This window comes from Rattus norvegicus, chromosome 16 (assembly GCF_021556685.1).
Source record: "Rattus norvegicus strain SHRSP/BbbUtx chromosome 16, alternate assembly SHRSP_T2T, whole genome shotgun sequence".
In the NCBI taxonomy this organism is placed as follows: Eukaryota; Metazoa; Chordata; class Mammalia; order Rodentia; family Muridae; genus Rattus; species Rattus norvegicus.
In genome coordinates this window covers 83,380,862-83,403,226 of record NC_141549.1, presented here as the reverse complement: position 1 = coordinate 83,403,226, position 22,365 = coordinate 83,380,862, and the positions used below count along the sequence as shown (strand labels likewise).

The 22,365-nt window shown below is 44.0% G+C and overlaps 2 protein-coding genes across 1 annotated transcript in view; one reads left to right on the top strand and one right to left on the bottom strand.

Moving 5' to 3' along the window:
• Positions 1-22,365, bottom strand: part of Erich1 (glutamate-rich 1) — a gene marked incomplete at its 5' end in the record, with an annotated part of 52,793,804 nt that overhangs the window by 261,137 nt on the left and 52,510,302 nt on the right.
• The window catches only part of Dlgap2 (DLG associated protein 2), a 710,212-nt gene that overhangs the window by 191,985 nt on the left and 495,862 nt on the right, over positions 1-22,365 (top strand).

Genomic DNA, 22,365 nt, shown 5'->3' with positions numbered 1-22,365 from the left:
GTGTATGTGTGCTTTCCGTTTATTCATTTTATTATAACTCTTGCCTTGCCTTGCCTTTCCTTTCCGTTCCTTTCCTTTCCTTTCCTCTCCTTTCCTTTCCTTTCCCTTTTGAAAGCAGGTCTCAAATAGTTCAGGCTGTGTAGCTGAGGGGACCTTGAGTTCCTGATTTTCCTGCTCCTACTTCCAAAGTGCTAGGATGGCAGCCATTCACCACCACACCTGGCATATCATAGCTTTTATGTGCTTTTTACATTTATAAAATATTCACATAGTTAGGTGACAATACTATTTAACATAAGCTTTAAAAATGTAATTACTCTTAACATATTGTAGGCAAGGATAACCACATTCATTTTGTCATCTTAATTGGAACTATACACCGAGAAAAATTGAAGCCATAAAAATTGTGGCTGGCAATCTAGTCCCTCTTTTTCTCTCTCTCACGGTATGAATTTTAATTCCCTTAAAATAGTTTTAGGTAACCAAAGATTTCTCATTCATTACCCTGGTGATCCTTCAAGATTGCTTCAAATCCTAATATCACTTATGGATCTTAGGACTTATGTGTTAACGAGAGACCAGCGCTAGCAGTGCGAGCCTTGTAAGTGTGGCACGGCAATGGGAAGTTAGTCTCTGCACAACCGTGAAAAATATAAACTCCAGCCCAGATGCTCTGAAGCATTGTATAGTGCTCAAAGGAAACAACACTTTCTTTCTCTAAAGATTGTTTATTAAATTCAATTTAGCTCACTCAAAATATACATATCTCATAACCTCATTTTAACCAAGTTATGTAGAAAAGCCCAGAAGTTCATGGGTCCATTAGAAAACCAAGTCAAGCCTTGTATAAAATAACGTATAGGCTTGGGCCTTATTCTGCACTGCAGTAAACTCAATAAAGGCACAGCTGCATTTAAACTACAGATTTTCAAGCCAGTCTTATGTGGTTAGGACTTGCTTTAGTTTGAAGTATGTAGTTTGTGTCTGGATACATATATGAAGACGAACCAGACACAGGTGTTTGGGATCTGTTTCCAACATACTCACGGCCACTCTTAGCCTCTTACCTGTCTTCCAGGTGTCTTCAGTTCCCTGAAAGAGATTATATGTCCCTATATTCCTTGGCTGGAAACAGTTCTCATACTCCACACAGAGAGCATCTTTATCTGGATTTTTTTATGCAATACCCATCATATATCCAAGACACCCCTTGCTACTATGCTAGACCAGATCTTGAAGTTCATGTGTTCACCAAAGATGCCAATACCTTAGAAAAGTATTCTGAAGGACTTACCCAGCTCCATGGACAAGAAGTGCAAGAGCATGTAAGGTCATTCTCTTCTTCTTTGGCTTTCAGCCTTTCTTAGTCTGGGTTCCCTGGAGTCACAGAACTTATGGGTAGTCTCTATACAGTAAGAGAATTGGTTGATGACTTACAGTCTGTAGTCCAACTCCCCAACAATGATCAGCAGTAGCTGTGAATGGAAGTCCAAGGATCTAGCAGTGCCACAGTCCCACAGCAGGCAGGTGATAAAGAGGGAGACTCTTCCTTCTTCCAATGTCCTTATGCAGGTCTCCAGCAGAAGGTGTGTCCCACATTAAAGATGTGTACCACCATGCCTGGATCTGGGACTTGGTTTGTCCCAGATGACCTTGAACTCAGAGATCTCCTTGCCTTAGGCTCCTGGGATTCATAGCCACTTTGCCTCAAGATCTCCATACCAATATCCAGGTCAGAAACTTGTATCTCCCAGCCTCAAGATCAGGATCAAAGGTGAGCTTTCCAATTTTGGATTGTAGTTCATTCCAGATGTAGTCAAGTTGACAACCGGGAATGGCTACTACACAGCCTCTGGATGCTCCTTGCCATAGCTCTCTTCTGCTGCCTCTCTGCCTCCTTCCTAGCCCTGGGTACTTTCCCCTTCCACACTCTGTCCCTCACTTCCATCCCACCACTCAGAGCCACAGACCTTCCTCTTGCTTTATGCCCCTGGCCTCACTTTGAGCTAGTTGGTCAGATCAGGACCCATGTATCTTCTGGGTGATGCTTGGCCCTGTGTGTTCCCTGTGGTGGAGTCTCTCCTCCACATAGTCTAACTGTCCTGATGACTTTGATGATCAAAGTGGGGACAAAGGGAGGTATAGGTCATGGCTCCAAACAGCACTGCATTCTTTCCCCCAGTGGTTTCCTTTTACCCAAGCCCAAGTGTAGGGAGCGAGCTGGCGATGGATTTTCAGCTCTGCTGCTCTGCCTCTATATAGAAATTCTGCTTTGTCACTTGATGCCACAGCGAAGAGCATTTCTTTGTCTCTCATCGTTATAAGGAGAAGCCAGAAGAAAAGTATTTCTAGAGGGGAGATCTTTTGGTCTGTTAATCTCTTGATGTTGCCATTTGTACAAAAGGAGTAATTTAGTCACATACTTGGGAGAAGATCTGGGCATTGTCTGTGAGTCTGTGGCAGAAAGGGGATGTCAAAAGGACCCATGGACCTTGTGGGGTCTGAACTCTGCAAAATGGTCAGCAACGGAGTGATCGCCATTGTTCAGGGGCTGCCGCATGGCCAGTGCAGTAGGAGTGATGATAGCTAGCAGTGCACATGGGATTTGGACCGTGGGAGAGAGAGAGGGTGCTGTGAGGGCCATACCCCACTACAACAACCCTTCTGATGTTTGTCACTGAGGAAGCTGAAGCTTCACACCCACATCAGAGGTAAATTCAGGAGCAAATCAGACATTCTTTCTTGTACTTATCCTAAAGAAATCTGCTTGGCTTGTGAGGATGGCTTAGGCTTTTTTTGTTGTTGTTGTTAAGTATTTTCAAGTTATTTAATTACTCTAATTACACAGAAGATTGCATACTTGTTGTAGATAATTCATTCAGGAAATTGTAGTAGCCACATGGATGACAGTGGAGCTCTGCTGAAGACAGCACTGTCAGGATTTAGCTTATGGTCTGTCAAGTGTAGGAAACAGAAACGAATAAGGAAGTGCTTCCGACAAGTCTGAACAATATATGCTTTTCGGTAGCATTTTCCACCTACAGTATATAACACATGTCTGTTTTGAAATTCCCTTTTCTCTACTTCTGTGAAGGGCAGGGTGTGTGTGTGGGGGTGGGGGTGGTTCTGGGGATTTGAACCTAGAACTTTATGCAAAGAAGCCCTCTGCCCCTGAGCTGCATCCCCTTCTACTGCTTTTACTCTTTACTGGAGTCAGGGTCTTCCTCGCTGCATGGTTTAGCCTCAGACTTTCTCTGCAGCTTAGGTAGACCTTCAGCTTGTGATACTTCTGCTTTATTCGCATAAATGGTTGGGATTAAAGTCTACACCACCAGCCCTGACTCCTGGTAGAATTCTTTAATCAATCAATCAATCTCTCTCTCTCTCTCTCTCTCTCTCTCTCTCTCTTGTTTTTGAAACTATGTATAAATAAACCAATTAGCAGTCATGACTCAGCAAAAGCAAACAAACAAAGCTTTCAGCATTCACAAGCTATGAAATCAGGTATATATATATATATATATATATATATATATATATATATATGTATATATATGCTTCTACAGTCACACTGCTTGATAACTTAATAAAAAATAACCACCAGTGTTCCTGTCTGATCCACACTCATTGCTGGAACTCTGCTGAGTCAGCAGCCAGCCTCGTCTGCTTCTTTCTCAGAGACACTGTTCACACGGCCACAGCCAGACATCATGAGGAGAGAGAGTCTAACTTGGAGGTCTCCATCGGGTCCCTCTCTTCGGACTTTGGGGAACTCCATGGAAGAGGGGGTGGAGAGATTATAGGAGCCCAATTGGATGGAGGACACCAGAAGAACATGGCCCAGTGAATCAACTAAGCAGAGCTCATATGGCTCCACAGAGACTGAAGCAGCAATCATGGCACCCACAAGGTCTGTGTTAGGTCCTCTTCATACGTATTGTGGCTGTTAGCTTGGTGTTGTCAAGAGGCCCGTAGCAATGGGAAAGGGCATGTCTTTGATTTCTTTCCTTGCTCTTGGGATGCCTTGTTCAGCTTTGATGTGAGGGCTGTTACCTTGCTTATCGTATCTTGTTTCGCTGTGTTTGGTTGTTGTCTCTTGGAGGCCTGCTCTTTTCTGAAGGAAGAATGAGGGGGGTGGATCTGGGGAGAGGGAGGTGTGGGGGATAGCTGGGAAGAAATGAGAAGGGAGGGGAAAGTGTGATCGGGATGTATTGTGAAAGAGAAGAATCTATTTTCAATTAAAAAATACATGATAATGGCAAGTGTGCAAAAAACATCACACTGAAGTTGAAGGTATATTATACGTTGAATAGAGAGCAAGGTGTCAATGTGTCAGCCCATCTCTACTCAGAGCACAAGACATGCCTTAGTAACACAGTTGAAATATATATCGAGTTGCCCATCTGCAGCGATAGTGAGAGGACGCCATGTGGGCAGCAGCGATAGTGAGAATCACCGAGGGCACAGCACGGGCCTCAGCAATGCCGGGTGGAAAGGGAAGGGATAAAGGAGCAGTAGAAATGCTGGCGGTGAAGATGACGTACACTAAACCACGGACTGCAGAGCTAGGAAGACGTGCACTGGAGTCCCGCTGTGGGAAATCAGAGACAGAATCTTGAAAGAGGCGCAGTTATAGAACAGCAGAAGGACGGCAGTTGTAGAAGTCTAGTCTTCAAAAGCCATGCCAGTGGACAGAGAGTAGATCAAAAGTTATCTAAAGTGTGGAAGAAACGATCAGGGTAGAATGATGTACAGATGGCTCTATCCAACAACAGAACACTGTTCTTCATAAACTCACAGGGACTGCTCATCCAGACAGCACATACTCCTTCAAGAGAAAACAAAGCAAAACAAAACCCTGACAACTGCTCTGAGACCACGGTGCAAATAAACCAGAAATCAATAACAGGCGGGAGATCCCCAAACGTATGGCTTCTAAATCAAATACATCTAAGTAACAGGTCAAAGGGTGGTTGGAATCTCAAGATGAACTTTTAAAACTATTTTGAGCTAAATAAAATGGAGAATTTGTTAGATGCCCAAAAAGCCCAGGCTGGAGAAGAATTTTATAACATTCGATACATGCCTAGAAATTGAGGAACAGGGTTGGAGAGATGGCTTAGTGGTTAAGAGCACTGGCTGCTCTTCCAGAGGTCCTGAGTTCAATTCCTAGAAACCATATGGTGGCTCACAACCATATGAAGTGGGATCAGATGCCCTCTTCTGGTGTGTCTGAAGACAGTGACAGTGTGCTCATAACATAAAAGATACGAACCTTTAAAAAAAATAGAAGAAGAAGTGAGGAAAGATCTAAAACATTGTAAGCTTCTGCCCCAGGAAACTAGAGAAAAGGTCAAATAGATTCAGAATAAACATAAGAAATTAAGTCATGGGAATTAAGAAAGAAATCAGTTCAACCTAAATCAAGAAGTCAATGGAGAAAAACAGTGAAGCAAAGAGCTTGCTCGGGGAAGAGAATGAGCTTTAACGAGGGCTCTAGCTGCAGCGAGGAAAAACAAAAGAGAAGGTGAAAATTACTGGTATCAGATGAAAGAAAACCGTCCTCAGTCTCATAATGTTAGAGACATTAAAAGGTGTTATGAATAACCCTGAGCCCAGATACTTGACAAGCTTAATGAAATGGGTGAATTCCCTGAAAGACAATTCTTCTAAAATCAGGCAAGAAAAAAATAGATAATTTGAATAGGCCTGTATCTATTAAGGAAATCAAATTAATAATTAATAACCTTTCAGAACAGTATGAACCATGCCAAGATGAGTTTAGTGTTGAATTCTATCCAATATTTGAGGAAGAAAATTAGTCCAGCATTATACCATCTACTTGAGAAGACAGAGCATAAGGAAGTCTTCATTATCCTGTGAGACCAGCCTTACCCTAATACCACACCTTGACAGAGATGTGACATGATAGGAACATGTCCAGTTCCTACCTCTCATGAACACAGAGGGAGGAACAATCCCAAGTAAACCAATCTTATGAATGTCTACATCGTGACCAAATTACTTTATTCTAAATATTCAGGGCCGTATTACCATCTGAAAATCATTTAATATAATCACACCAACAAATTAACTAATTAAAGACATACCAATACATTTATAAAAACAATGGACAGAAAACCAATATTTATGTATCATTAGTACTTAGCAAAGTGGGAAGAAAGGGACTTGCTTACATTGACAGAGTTTTTCAAATGCCTATAAAAATTCTCCTACAGCTGGAGTGACCGCTCCGTGGATATGAGTGGACCCAATTTTGATTCCCAACACATGTGGTGGTTCAATATTAAAAACTCTTCTGCATGCACATGACACACAGACATACATGCAGGCAAGGCACCCATTAAAAACTCCTAGATCTAACCTGATATTTCACAGTGAGAATTGGAGGGATTTTCCATAATATCAGCTGTAAATATCAGCTGTTTACCATCATATTGGAAATCCTAGTTCCCAGGATGAAACAAGGCAAGGCATGGAGAGTGAAGAAGTAAATAAAGAAGGAAGAAATAGACCCATCTTTTAAACAAATGATGTGATTCTTTGTGTATAGACTTATAAAAAGTTATTCCATTGTGGTGGTTTGAATATGCTTGGCCCAGGGAGTGGCACTATTAGAAGGTGCAGCCTTATTGGAGGGAAGTGTGTCACTGTGGAGGTGGGCTTTGATACCCTTCTAGTAGTTGCCTGGAGGAGTATTTGCCTGGTTTCTTTTGGAACAAGATGTAGAACTCTCAGCTCTTCCTGTACCATGCCTGTCTAGAAGCTGCCATGCTCCCCATATTGCTAATAATGGACTGAATCTTTGAACCTGTAAGCCAGCCTCAATTAAATGTCCTTTTTAAGAGTTGCTTTGGTCATGGTGTCTCTTCACAAGCAATGGAAACCCCAACTAAGACACCATACTTATGTAGTAATAGCAAGGCTGTAAGATACAAAGTAGTAATAGCAAGGCTGCAAGATACAAAGTTATTATATACCAACCAGTTACTGTTGCAAGTGTCCGCAATGTTATACTAGATTTTGAAATTAAAGACACAAGCTCAAGATCAAAGCTTAATAAAATCTAAGACCATATTACAAGATCCCTAAGAGTAAAACTTCAAAACTCTGATGGAAGGAATCAAAGCTCTAAATAAATGGGACATTCTTCCATGTTCATTTATTGATCGATATTGCTAATGTGGCACTTCTTTATGTATATTAAAAGGAATCTCAGGCGAAGTTCCAGTGAATTATTTTGTGTGTATTGACAGACTGGCTCAGGATTTTAAAGAAATGGGAAGAAAAAGAATAGCCTAGGATGGGGGTTGGAGGTTTAGCTCAGTGGTAGAGCGCTTGCCTAGCAAGCGCAAGGCCCTGGGTTCGGTCCCCAGCTCTGAAAAAAAGAAAAGAAAAAAAAAAAAAGAATAGCCTAGGATAAGGATCAAATATCGAAAAGCTACACTACTTTAAGTCTTAAACTATTTGAAAGCTACCGTAACCAGGAAAAGTGATACAGGTAGACAAGCAGTCAATAAGACAGAATGGAAAGCTAGAAATAGACCCAACACAAAAGACCACACCAGAGGAGACAAGACAGTCTTCAAGCCATGGTGCTGAAATAGCCGGACATCTGCAGGCAAAAGTGACTCCAGACATACACCTTAAACTTTTAAAAATGAATGGACAACTTATGTGTAAAATGTAAAACTATAAAGCTATACAGGACCACAGGAGCTGCTAAGGTGACTTGGTCATTGAGAGTTTTTCTCTGGGTACAATTGCAAGGGTTGTGAGATTTTAAAACTGGTACATGGGCTTTCATTAAAACTAAAACCACCTAGCCTGTTCGAAATGATGTGCAAAGACTAGGTGGATGCAAGCTACAGATAACACTGGGCGAAAATATTTGTCACTGATCCAATAAAATGATTACTATATAAAATTTACAAAGAATTCAAGGATGAAAGACTGAATTACCTCCCTGAAGAAGATACATAGTTTCAAATGGACTATGGAAAGATGTTCCACAGTACTATCAAAATTCAAGTCAAAACACTGAAACCTCTCTTTGTGCTGTTAGGAAAAGACTGAAAGCTTTCTTCATGCTTTTAGGACCTCTGAGATCCGCAACATTGACTCCCAGCTGCAGAATGACATGGGGCAGGGAAGTCTCAACTCTTCCTAGCCATAGTGCGATGGTGTGGTTTGTTTCTTTCTTACTTCTGCCCTTTTAGCTGAATGCTCTAAAACTTTGGTGTGCAAAAATAGGGAACATGTAAAACTTGCTCAAACTTGGGAGCAACCAAGATAACGTTCAGTATGTTACTGGATTAACAATGTTAATCAGATCTAGTTAATTATTCAATCCTAAAAGAGAAATTCAGCATGGAGCCGTAAAAACATGGGCGAATGTGAAATGTATACTCTTTGTGACACAAAACCTAGCTGGAAAGGTATGTGCTACACGCTTCCAAATATGTGACCTTCTCTAAAATGTGGAGATGGTAGAGATCAAGGGCTGGGAGAGGAGGGTGTGTTGGAACAACGCAGAAAGGACCCTTCTGATGGTCAGAACATTTTAGTGAATTAGTAGCTACAAAAACAAATCAAAGTAAGGGACAAGAATTAAAATAGAGGCAAACTAATCTTCAGGACATTGACTGGCTATAAAACATACAGAATTCACACATTTGTACATACATACCCCCCCCACACACACCACAAAATAAGGTCCTGATATAGCAAGCCTAGATTTCGACATGGAGGGAGCCTCAGACAGTGAAACTCTTCCATAGGATACTACAATAAATAGTGGGTACACTGTATTCTTTCCAAAAACCATCGAACCATGAAACACAAGTAAGAAACCTAATGGCCAGTTTGGGCTGGACTTAACAATATTTTACCAGCAGCAACTCTATTATCCCACCCGATGCAAGGTGCTGTTACATATTGTGGAGGATGAGGTGTCCAGGAGACAAGTAAGAGCTCTGTATTTCTCCTCAAGTTTTCCATGACCCTAAAATTATTTTGCAAAAAGATTGACTGTAGTATATAGTTTTTGCTATCCCACTTTAAGTTCTGGGCAGACCACACTATCAGTCCTGTTCAGGCTCCCCCAGATCCTCAGATGAAACACATGCACATGTGCATACACACACACACACACACACACACACACACACACACACACACACATGCACACACATCTCACATACATAATAACTTATTTTCAACTTGCCTTATTGGTTCCATAGCTGGGTACTTCTAATCTTCCATGGCTAGCATGCCCTTCCTAATACTTAGCTCAGCACCCTAAATCTGCCCTCAACTTTAGTTGATCGGTTACATTTAGTCCAGCTTAACACCTCTAACTCTGTCCTCAGCTTTAGTTGATGCCCCAGACTCAGTTGGGAAAGTGGCCGATGGCTACTCCATCCTAGGTATCACATGGCTTTTCTACCTCCAAAGCATGACAAAAATCTTCCCCGTTCCTCTTCCTGTATCTCTTCACTTGCCTGTGGGAACCCAGAAGTCCCACCTCTTTCCATCGTCCCAGCAATTAGTCCTTGAGATCTTTATTGATGGATCAAAACCAACTCGGGAACAGGACCTTGGCAATCAGAACTGCCCCCGACAGTTGACAAAGACAGAGTAAACATTTCCATAAAGAAGATGTACAATGGCCAATGGCACACAAAAACTCCTCAAGTTTATCAGCACTGGAAAACTTTGTTACTTCCTGTCCTCATCTAAACATTGTTTTCTCCTTTGCAGCATTATGGGTGGAGACAGAGTAGGGGGCTGGAGTATTTATCTTGGTTATACCTAGCCTTTCTCCTTACCCCAAGGCTTTTAAGGTGGAATTTCCCCCCTTAAATTAAGAAGCCTTTGGAAACAGATCAACTTTTGATGTGCTTGGTAAAACCAGATTTCTTTACACATTTCAGGATAAAAACACCATGGGTTTCAGACGCCGATAGCCAAAAGTATGCAAAACATCTTTTAACAAAAACAACTGTTGCACCCCCTCACTTCCGTGGTGCTGTGAGTCACCAGTGTGAATCTCCTTGTAGGTTTAGGGAGCCACATTCTAGATAGACCACCCTCGCTTTGGGGGCTCTGAAGGAGTCTGAGGATGCGCCCTCTCGTTAATAGTGGCATTTTAAATCCAGGGTGGTGGCTACTCTCAAATCCTGATGAATTCAGCATTATTGCCATCCTTCAAAAGCAGTCTGGATGACTCCACACAGGACCATAATGACAGTGAGAATCACTTCTAATGGGATTATAATGAGAAAATAATAAAGGCGCTAAGCAAATGGAAATTACAGCATTAAATATGCTGATATCCAGATAGTTCGGAAATGTGAGCGTCCCATTGAGCATCCATTTCACCACACGTAGAAAAGACTGTGTAATTGGGCCTGGTAGAGGAGCAAAGATAAATGGCTTGTAATCTCATTCTTTTTCTGAAAACCTGCTCTGGCTAAGGTCATCGGTGACCCTGTCCTCCTGGGTGACACTTTCCCCTTCCATATACCAGCATGGAACAAAGGACATGTGGTTTTGAGATAAAGTCGCATTTGGAAAGAGCCCATGCTAATTGCTGCCACGTGGTGAGTTGTTCAGAAAGCAGACAACTCTGCTTTGAAATGCACGTCCCTGGCCACAGGAGAGCTGGGGTTTCTGGACGTGTTTCTGCACAAAGAGTCTTGGTTGTCTACATACAAGGACTCACTGTCTTGAAGCTGACACACAAGCCCTTCCTCAGATGCACTTCTAAGGGAGGACCGTGAGATTTGAGATGTGATACCTGCCACATGGCAAACCTAAATAGCACTTACTGCCGGGGACAAGGGCAGTTTGGAAGGAGTCAGCAGTGTCATCAATCTGGCGGTCTATGTCTGTTTCATAGGATTGCTCTAGAGAAGAAGGGGCAGGCCCTGTTCACACAGGTCACCTGTTCCAGCAGCTGGGAGTCTGGGCTGTCTGGAGAACAGCTAGAAGAAAAGGAAGTAGGATAGTAAGACCCCGAAGGATGTGCTGACTTCTGTCTGGGGGACGCTCTATCTGGTCTGAAACTGGGGTGGAGACGTGGTGGTCTCAGCAGTGGGGAAAGGGGCCCATTGTCCCTGAAGCTGGAACTCGGAGGAAAGAACATTGGAAAGCAGCAGTGTGCAGGAAAACTGTTCCTTTGAAGGAACATTTGGGAGAGTGATCTCTGGAGACCTCGCATCTTATAGAGACAATAATACCATGGTTATTTTATGAGTGTCACGTTACCACTAGATAGCCTAGAGCACATTTCTTACTGTTCTAACTGATAAGAAATATGAATTTCAAGAGGGGCTGGAAAGATGACCAGTGACTGAGGGTGCCTACAGCGTCTGCAGAGGATGCAACTTGGATCTCCAGCACCCATGACAGGCAGTTCACAATCGTTTGTAATTTCAGTTCCAGGGGATCTAGCTATCTTCTGGATTCCATGACATCTGCATTTGTGTGCACACACCCACACACAAATGCTCACATACACCCATAACAAAAATGATGAGTATTTCTTACAGAATTAATTTTAAGAGTTGTAATAACTCTATGAAATTTCACAATGCTTCCATTTTACCTTCAGAAAAATCTCAGTGGTCATAGGTCTTTGCTTTTATAATAAAACACTTTTACCTAGAGATGAATGCTTACAATAATAATTCACTCTTACTACATTAATTCTACATGCATGTCAAGTATCATGAATAATGTATGTGAATGAGCATTAGTGTCATCTGTCTTCAGGACTGTTGGACGCATGACTCTTAGTGTGGATGGAGACTAGAAAGAGATATTCAGAGCTAACCCTGTAAACTAATTGTTGTATAATATCATATTACTTCCTTAATGCCCTGATGTTCTCCAAAATACCAGGTAACCACAATCTTCTGGCCTCGCTCATCTGCTCTTGTCAGTGCTGATCAGGGCCCTGCTTGTCAACAGTCCCCCATGCATGTTTGTAACTGTGTGAGCATTCATATAGCAATACCATCAGATGCTGTCTACAAACATTCACTGGAGAATTACTTATGTCAGTTAATGTCGTAAGGAAAGAAAATACCTTAAGGAAAGGAAGAGGCATTAGTCTTACATTGACTGTGAAGACATTGGTTAGTGTCTAGGTACTGTTTTAAAAATGAAGTCATCAAGTTTCTCTTCTGTGGTCCTGCATTCATTCATCTAGAATTTCTTGATTTTTTTTCTTCAAGAAGTTCATGGACTATCTTGGTGCCATGTACCCTTCATGGGTCAGTGAACTTTCCCCTTGTCCCAAATATGTCTTACAATCCTACTTCCTTTTCTTCTAGCTGTTCTCCAGACAGCCCAGATTCCCAGCTGCTAGAACAGGTGACCTGTGTGATTAGGGCCTGCCCCTTCTTCTCTAGAGCTGCTCAAATCTTAACAATATGGTTACTTCATAGGACCTACCAAAGTAGTGTCCCTTTTTAAATGTCTTTTAACTGAAAGAAAAAAATGCATTTCATCATTAGACTCATCTACTCAGGACAGGGTCATATGCTTTCATGGTTTGAGTAGAAAGTGACTCCTTTGTGAAGATTTCATCCCAGCTGATGGCATTATAAGGAGGCAGGCCTGGTTGTAGGAAGTCAGACATTAGAGCATGCTGCAGGAGGGAGTCTTGTCCCTGGCCCTTCTGTCACTTTGTTTCCTGGCTGCCATGAGATGAATAGCTTCCTCTGCCTCATTCTCCTTCTGCAATGGTGCTCTACCTAGGCTCAGCTTCTCCTATCACTACACTACTCTACCTCAATGCTCTCCTACCACCATGATGCCCTACCTAGACTCAGCTTCTCCTATCACTACACTATACCTCAATGCTCTCCTACCACCATGATGCCCTACCTAGACTCAGCTTCTCCTATCACTACACTACTCTACCTCAATGCTCTCCTACCACCATGATGCCCTACCTAGACTCAGCTTCTCCTATCACTACACTATACCTCAATGCTCTCCTACCACCATGATGCCCTACCTAGACTCAGCTTCTCCTATCACTACACTACTCTACCTCAATGCTCTCCTACCACCATGATGCCCTACCTAGGCTCAGCTTCTCCTATCATTACACTACTCTACCTCAATGCTCTCCTACCACCATGATGCTCTACCTTGACTCAGCCCCACAGTAGAAGAGACAGCTGACCACAGACTGAAATCTCTGAAACTGAGCCAAGCATGACGACTTTCCTGTTTCAGCTGCTTCTCTTGTGTATTTGTCACACCAATGAAAAACTGATGAGCACACAGTGTCTGTAGCCATTATACAACCCCTCGGTAGCCATTATATAACCCCTCAGAATTGAACCACACAGACCACTCCTTGCTTCCTTTTCTACACAATTTTCCCTTAATGTTTGTTTTGAATAAATACCCAAACCCATGCATTGCACCAATATGGCACATTGGGTCATGAGTGGTATGGAAGCTTTAAATGTCCTTGAAGGGATAATACATGGTAATAACACATGAAATGTGGGTACCTCTATTGGCATTACAAGTTACCTTGTGTTATCTTGGCATTCCTGGCCAAGGTTACTTCTGCCAGGTTGGGACAAACTGGATCTATGGACAAACAGGAATGGCCAGTTAGGCTTAAATGGAAGATATAGACCATCTAGCAGGTCTGGATTCCCCAGATTGGAGTTTGAAATTTTGTGGTAAAATATATATGACATAAACCATTTTGTTAACCACTTATAACTTTAATATTAAATACATTCACAGTGTTTTATAGCTAACAATCTGGTTACTTCAGAGGACCCACCAAAGCAGTGTCAACTTTTTAAATGTCTTTTAACTGAAAGAAAACAATTGCATTTCATCATTAGTCACATTTACTCAGGATGGGGGCATATGCTTTTATGATCTGAATAGAAAGTGTCTCCTTCGTGAAGATTTGGTCCCAGCTGATGGCATTCTAAGGAGGTACTGTGATGGTTTGTATGAGACATGACCCCTATAGGCTGGTGGATTTGAATACTTGGTCCCCAGTTGGTGGCGCTGTTTGCAGATGTTTTGGATCCTTTAGGAGCTGTGGCCTTGCTGAAGGAAGCCTGGCATGGGGTGGGTTTTGAGGGCTTTTAGTTTTGCCCTACTTGCCGTTCGCTCTCTCTGCTTCGGTTTGTGGTTAAAGGTGTGATCTCTCCACTTCCTGCTCTGGTTGACTGCTGTCTTACTTCTGCTATAGACTCTCCCACCAGAACTGTAAGCTCCCAGATAAACCTTTCCTTTAAACCATTCTTTAATAAACATCCTTCGTTCGGAACGTTTCATTACAGCAACAGAAAAGTAACTGATCCAACCACATCACTCCATCACTCCATTGTCACAAATACGAGCACTGTACCTGTCCAGGTGAACCCAGGCCCGCTCCCTAGTCCTTAGTACCCTCAGATGCACTGTGGCTAGTTCCATGGATCCCACTGGTATGGATCTCTACTGTGAGGGAACCTTACAGAATGTGTACGTTTGGCACAGTTTCAGAGACATTCTTCAGAAGGTTGAGTAACATTTCATTGCATGTGTGTATCCCCCGCCCCCTCCCCTTCTAACAAGCATGCTGGATTATCTGTAAACACTAGAGTGAACAAGGCTTTTGGTCTCCTCCAAGGCCTGGGATCAGCTGGTCAACAGTAATCCTGCACTTGACTTTTGGAGGACCAGCCACTGTTTTTAGTGGTGGATGTCATGGCTATGTTGCACCCCTATTCTGAGTAAGTGGGGGTTCCTTTTTCTCTACATCCTCACCAACTTTTCCCCCTTTTCTCCCCACAAAAGCCATCACAAGGGCATGTTTTTGATATGAATTTCCCTAATGACCACTCTGACTGTCCCTCAGTGGGCTTGTTGAACATCTGTCTGTCTTTGGATAGATGTGTGCTCAAGTGTCCGTTTGTGAATCGATTGGTCTGCCATTTGCTTGCAGGGACTTTTATACACTCTGAATAACAATCTCCTCTCAGGTCTCTGCTTTGAGAACATTTTCTCCCAATTTGAGGGTTGCCTTTTCACAGAGAAATTTGAGTGTTGACAGTACATCTAAATCCAGGGGTCTTAAAACCTGTTTCTTCTCTGTCGTCTCATACAGACTAAACACAGTGTTCCCACATCCGCCATCATGCTTTGGCAATGGTTCGCCTCATGGACAGGTGCATGCTCCCCAACTCCTGTGTGCTTGGTTTAGTGGTTAGCTCAACTCTGCAGTCAGCATGCTGCCTCATGCCCTCTGGTGTGAGTAACTGTATCACAGTTTCCTCCCTCAGAATAGGGGGTGGTAACTTACCCACCAGTAGCGTGATTGTTTCAGTTAATGATCTAGTGCACATAAATCCCTCAACAACAGACGCAGTGTTCAGGAAGCCGGCGGCTGGCTTTACTATTTCTGTTTCCAGCTGGGCTAAAGAGTGTTCAGTTTTTCATTGCTTCTTTTATCCGATTCCTTTTTCTGTGGCTACAGCAAAACTGTTCCTAAGTCAAGCAAGGCTTCAAATGATGGCTCTGTGCCTTGCAACACGCTGTGAATTGTCAGGAAAGAGCTTGTAAAGAGTTTTTATGAAGTGAGAGAAACTGTTTCTTTGTAAGGAAAAAATATAGCCTTATAAAGAAAACCAATTGTGCTCCTTGACAGATGCGGAAACGGGAAGGCTGGGGAAAGCCCAGGTCTCTGCTACAAAGTAAAACTCTCCCAACAGAATTCACCAAGTTGAATGGTTTTGAGTCTGATACCCACATGAATGTACAGGTTCTGTGCCTGCTTCAAAGGCTCAGTGTGCACATAGGAGGCCTCCTCCGAGCCCTGCGGACGGCTGCTGGCCACAGCTGACTGTGACTGTGCCCAGCTTAGTGGACTAGGGTTTCATCAGCTCTGATCTGCATTCAGTCCCTCTGAGGTTTTTTTTTTTTTTTTTTTTTTTTTAAGGGAAGGATTATTGTTTTGTTTTGTTTTTACATTCAGATTCTTTTGTGAGCTTTTACACACAGTAACTACCTTTACAGAGTTCATCTTCTTTTTTTTTTTTTTCAAATGAATGCACTCTTTTCCTTTTTCTATATTTGACCATTCTTTAGATGTAAGCTCTTTGGAAAATAGAAGTCATTGTTCGTTTCTCATGGGGCCCAGCATCGCTGTGTGCTGGCTTAAGTGTTTGACTACTTAGTCACACAGTTCAGGGTTGACATTTAGATTTTATTCACTTTAAAAATCAGACATTGGGGCTGAGGAGACAGCCCTGTTGGCAGAGGGCTTACTGAATGGGCACAGGGGCCATTTTCAGTATTCATGTAAAAGCTGAATGGAGACATATACATGTAGTCCCAGTGCCGGGGATTCAGAAGCAGGTGGATTCTCTAGGACTTTCTAGCCAACCAGTGTAGCCCAGTAACTGAGTTCCAGGTCAGTGAGAGATCATGGCTTAAAAATCATGGTGGATGAAACCTAAGGATTAACACCTGAAATTAGCCTCTGACCTTCTCGCATATGTGTGCACACCTACACACACACACACACACACACACACACACACACACACACACGACATGGATGCATAGATCTTTGAGCACTTAGAGTTAGTGTATTGGAGGCATTATTGTTCTGACTCCTGGGTCATACACATCCTGCATGGAATGCCAAAGTCCAGACATCTTGGGGGCTCACATCCTTGCTTCTTGGTAGTTGGGAAACTGCAGGTCATGAAAGGTGGTACTTTTCATCCCTCAAGTGGTGCAATATGATGTTCTCTCCAGATGTCTTTGTCTAACAGAGTCTCTGCAGAAGATGCCAGATGTATAGAGCCTGTGTCAGTGGTCCTTTCCATCGCTTTGTGCAGTATCTGAGATGTAGAAGTTGTGTACCTGTTGCCATTACATCAAGAAGTCATTGACAGGGCTTCCAAAGGTGTGCATTTGAGAAATCCTAGAAGGAATGTCCTTTAATACATCTGTGGGCATACTGATTTATAGCCTAATCTTGCCACTGTCCAATCTTGAGCTGATGTCAACTTTGCTTTCCCCAGGTCTCAGACTTAAGTTAGCCAGCAGGATGGTTAGAATCTCTCTGATTTTGTATCCACAATTCCTAGGATACCCCTGCTTTCATGTTCCTTCTCTGAACATTATCTAGTAAGCGATTTCAACCCTGCAACTTAGCAGGATTGCAGAGTGCCTCCTGCCCCCTGCAAGTACAGGCTGGCAGCGCTGGCTGGCTGGTTTCATTCCCAAGGAGCCTCCAGAAGATCATCCTGTGTGGCATTGGTACAAGGACAGACCAAACCACTGGCCTGGGATTGACAGATTGACATGCTGTTTTTGAAGATCCACTGAGGAAGGACCAACCATATTCACGAAGACAGCTCTCACAGCTCTGTCAGCACCAGGCAGCAAAGGGATGAGGCACACAGCATCCCGCTCAGCATGCTGACCCCTCTTCAGGATGGGGCATGGCTTGACGACATTCATTGACATTCAGAGCTACCACTGCCATGACATACTTGTGTTTCTTAATTATGTATTTTTTGGTTCACTCGGATCCTTCTTGTAAGCCATCACTAAGAATAGTAGACAAAAGGAGGACCCACAGTGTAACGGACTCTTTTCTGGTCCCAGAACAGGGATGGCCCATGTCTTTCTACACCCACCTCTGTCTCTATTCAAGAGCCAAGATAACGGCATCCTCAGGAAAATTGCTTCCTATGTGCGCGCATCTAAATGGTAAGCTTAGCTGGAGCAAATGCTGTGTGGATCGGGCGTGCTTTCAAATAAATCACGAGAGGAAGCTAAAAGCAAATATTTGCAAAGTGCTTCACAGTCTGCACAGTATTTCCACATATTTGTGTCTGGATGGTTTCTGTGTGGACTCTAGCCTGATGTCTCCCTTGACCTTGGCTCCGGCACCATCCATGAAGGCCACTAGGAAGAAAACAGTCTGTGCCTGTGGTCTGAGTTTAGGAGTCTAGTGTGACGGTCACTCCTTCATTCGTAGCTGACAACCTCTGAAGCTCACCCCTGAGCTGACCAGTCTGTGAAGTCAGCTTTGGGAACTTGCGGGATCTGAGATAACACCGGGAGGGAGGGTGGGGCATGCCAGGGTCTCCTTGGAATATTGTTCCTATAGCTATGAGGACTGTTAAAAGTCATTTAACATCTGAGACCAGGGTATCCTTTGATAATACATGTCACCTCCACCCCCAGTGGCTCTTTGTCAATAGGAAATATTTAAAGACAGCCCTTATGTTTGGCCCTTAGAGTCTCCTCCTTCCCAAATCTATGGAATTGGTATAGGGTTAAACAAGTTCTACAGGATCACCCTTGGATATAAGGTTGCTAGTTCCCAAGTCCCACCATGCCTTGGCTAACCCTGCCTCCATAAGGGTGTCCTGTAGGGTACAGAAAGCTATCTTTCAAGGGACAGCATGTAACTGAGAGGATCTCGGGAACTCAGCGCTTCAAGAGCTCCGGGCCAACACAATGCGTCAGGATGCCTCTACCGCCCTGGCTCTGTGCGCACGGCTGCCGTGCTAATGAGAGCCATAAGCATCACCCCGGAGACATTAGCACCTTGTGCAGTTTCTGATTGCCATCTAGTCTTGACTACTGGATAGATTATCGTTTCTGATTTAAGGGGTAGAACACGCTCTGAAAACAAATTCCTAGACCCAGAGGCAGGAGCTTCGGCAGCAGGTCTATAAAGCAGACAACATGAGGCTGAGGTGGTTCGAAGGAGGAGCGAAATAGTAGTGTGCTTGCTGCGTGCCCACTGCCTGCCAAGCACCATGTTGGGTATGTAACGATGCGTGCTATGCAGTCGGCACCATAATCCACCAGGAGGCAGTTTGTCATTATGTAGCGACTGTGGAAATCGCGTTCAGATTCTGATTTTGTTCTGAATCAAGGCTGGCCTTTTTACTGTACTTCTTTGGGCATCCCCCATTGTCTCACAGCTCTCCACCCTATTTCCTACTCAGTTGCTGAAACCGAAAGTTGGTTAGCTCTCCCTCCCTGGCCACATGAAAGTCACAGCGTTGCTAATGGTCAGTGCCCCAAGGGACCACAGGGAACCGGAAGGAAGCCACCCTCCCCCCAGGAGAGATGGTTATTCATACATTCTTGAAGGCCCATGCTCAGCTGCTTCTGTGGGTCTATGGGTGGGGATAGAATTACAGAGCCGTAGAGCCCTGCTCTGAGACTGGCTTGTTGAAGGACTATGGCTGCTTCTCGTGCCACCCCTCCCGTTGGCCGCTTCAGCCACCACAGACTGTTTGATGAAGAGATGGACTTCGACGAGTCTTCCAGGTGTTTGTCATCCTCAGTGTGCCTCCTCCCCTACTCTGGTATCTTTTATTGAACCCCAGGCTTAGTGGTTGTGTCTGGCCGATAGACAGGCAGACTCCTTATTTGCTGAAGTGTTTCCCTCCTGGACTTACAGCAGCCTTCAGGACCACTGGTCTCCGTTATTTCTAGTCACGTCTTCCACGAGGAAGCTGTGATCTGCCCTTTTGTATATGTAGCTTCCATAGGCCTGGGTCTCTCAGAGCTTCCCTTGGAGACCAGCTATCCCCCCAACTCCCCAGTAAACCGAAAAGAAATAAGGAAACTCTTAACTTTTTTTAGTGCTTTGAGCAGGTAACGTCCAACCCAACCCTGATTCTGTGTTTTATATGATCCTTGGCGTTGTACTCGACACAGTGTAAGAGGAGTCGCTGTCGTCTGTGGCTTCAGAACTCAACAGAACATTTTGGATGCTTGCTCTAGCTTCCAGAATCACAGAATTTCCCCTCCCCCACACTGTGCCCACTGCCCCATGGCCTGGCTGAAGCAGAAACCTTCATGTGCTTCTTGCTCTATTCTGGGTCCCATGGGTGCTCGTGAGACTTTCTCCGTGGTTTTCCTCGTCTCCTGAATTGGCATGCTGTCACACATCTTTCATATCGAATACATTTTCTTCCCTGACCAGCACTCTTTAGCAATAACAACAGGAAGCAGGTCCCAGTCCATGCTCTCCCCCGATGCAGATCAGGATTTTAAAGTTGAAGGAGCATGTGAGTTTTCATTGGGGGGGGGGGGTGCTCCTGGAATTGGGAAGCGTCAACATCCACAAACCTGAGGTCCCTGTGACCCTTGGAAGAGTGTGACTTTCCATCTGCTCTCTGAGGCTTTAGGCAAACCTTGCTTTAAGTTCTTGGGAATTTTGTTTTTCCTTCTTCCTCCTCTTAAATTGTTTTATTACCTGCCTAACTTCATTTCCTTAGCTATTCATTTTACAGAACGGACAAGAAATGCAATTTCTTTCTTTGTGTCACATTTCTCGGTTGGTAGCAGGTGGCCTTCCCACGTTTTCCTGTAGGTTTGGAACTAAATGGCTCTAAAGGCCTGGCCTCTCTGCCATCCCCATGCCCCCCCCTGGTTCTGCTGAGCCCAACATCCGGCCACAAGGGCTCTGCTTGGCTCTTCCAACTCTCTTTCCTGCTGTCTTAGAATCTGGAAGAGAAGTCCGGGCCTGGTTAGGGCCCCTGTTTCCCTTCTCCGTCTCACGAGGTCCAAGGCTTAATCCCAGTTGACTTGAAAGTTAGGGAACAATTGCTTGAATGTTTAAACCAACATTTAATTTTCAAGATTAATTTCACTATTTAAAGTAGATTTCACGTTTAGTCGATGCGTAAGGAATAGAGAATGTTGCTTGGGCATTGGAATACTCGAAAGTCAGTGTCTGTTTAGGCTTTCTCATCAAATCAGGGCAGAGTCCTATTTTTTAAAAAAAAGTAGATTCTATGGGGGTAAGAAATTAAAAATGTTATCCATTATCTTTCTCATGCTTTTCATGAATGAATCTTGATTCACATATAAAAACATTGACTTTTGAGTGCATGTGGATGAATGGTTCCATCAGAAAGCTCCTCTGGCCCCCTACCTCATCTCCCTCTCCTGGTTTCCTGCAGATCGTCTTCTGATTCTGTCTGCGCTGAGGAGCTCTGTCAGCTGTAGAGCTTCATGCACGGACCATCTGCTCTGCTTACCCTCTCAGTTTCCTTTAGGTGACCTGAGGGTGTGTACCTCGGAGGCTTTGTCCCTGAATTGGTATTGTTTCTTTGCTGTTGGCGTCTTCCTTACTCTTCCAGTCTGGGTGTTCACGTCTTTCAGCCTTGGAAACCAATCTTCTGTAGCTTTTGCATGAGTTCACTTGGACCTGAGCCTCATTCTGCTGTGACCCGAGTGAGTCCTCCCACTGCTGGAGGTAGCACGCCTCAGCTCATCTCTGTCCGTGTTTCATGCTGCCATTGCTGTTACAAATCCATCTTTCCCCTTTATTAATCTCTTCTTCATGGAGATTCTGAAACTCTTCCCAAGGGGGAAAATACACATTTGATGGAACCGTAGCCAAAACACAATGCTACTCTGCATAGTGCCTCAGACCTCGATGAGCTGGGTTTTGTTTTCCAGTCCCTGGGCAGCTCTTCCTTCCGGCTTCTCATAGCTGGCTCCAAGCAGCCGGTTGAGTTTGGGGGTCACACCTTGGTGTGACTTTTGAGGGATAGACTGAGTAAAAGAGACAGAGCATTGATGAGTAGCTGCCTTTCATGTTCACCCTTGCAGCATAATAATCCCCAGAAGAGGATTACCAAGGCTTTTGGAATGGTGCAAATCATCGCAGCCTACTGTGACGTTAGGACTACTACTGGGGAGTGATGGGGTGTCAGTAGACACTGCCCTGACCCAGGATCTGGTGACTGGCTGTCTCAGAGAATTTTTTCAGGCTCCCTGGGCTTCAAGGACTAGGGCCCTGTCACTCTTGTCAAAACTTAGCCCCATTTCATGTTATGGGATTATTCTTTTGTCTCAGGGGTATTTCCACTCCTGGCTAGAGCTCAACCCCATGGGAGTTGAGCTCCTGACTTCATTTTATCCTGTGGCTTTACATCTATTTAGAGCTGTGTGCTGACCGGAGTTTCACCCTGGCTAGACTCTGTCCTGTAGCCATGTGCCTGGGTAGAGCTGTTCTGTTCCACAGGAACTGTATACCTACCCGGAGCTGCACTATCTGGACAGCACCGTATACCTGGCTGGAATCTGCCCTGTAGGTTCCTATCTAGAGATGGATGTCTGGCTGATATGGGCTATACCCCACAGATGTTGCATTGGGCATCATCTGCAACATTGGAGCTGGGGGAGCCAGGATACTTTTAGCTCAGGGCCAGTCACTTCATGGTGGGGAAACAAGTCCCCAAAGTGTGATTTGAGTTATATATACCGGCGGAGTAAGAAGCCATTCTATTTTAATCTGTAGACACCAGTTCA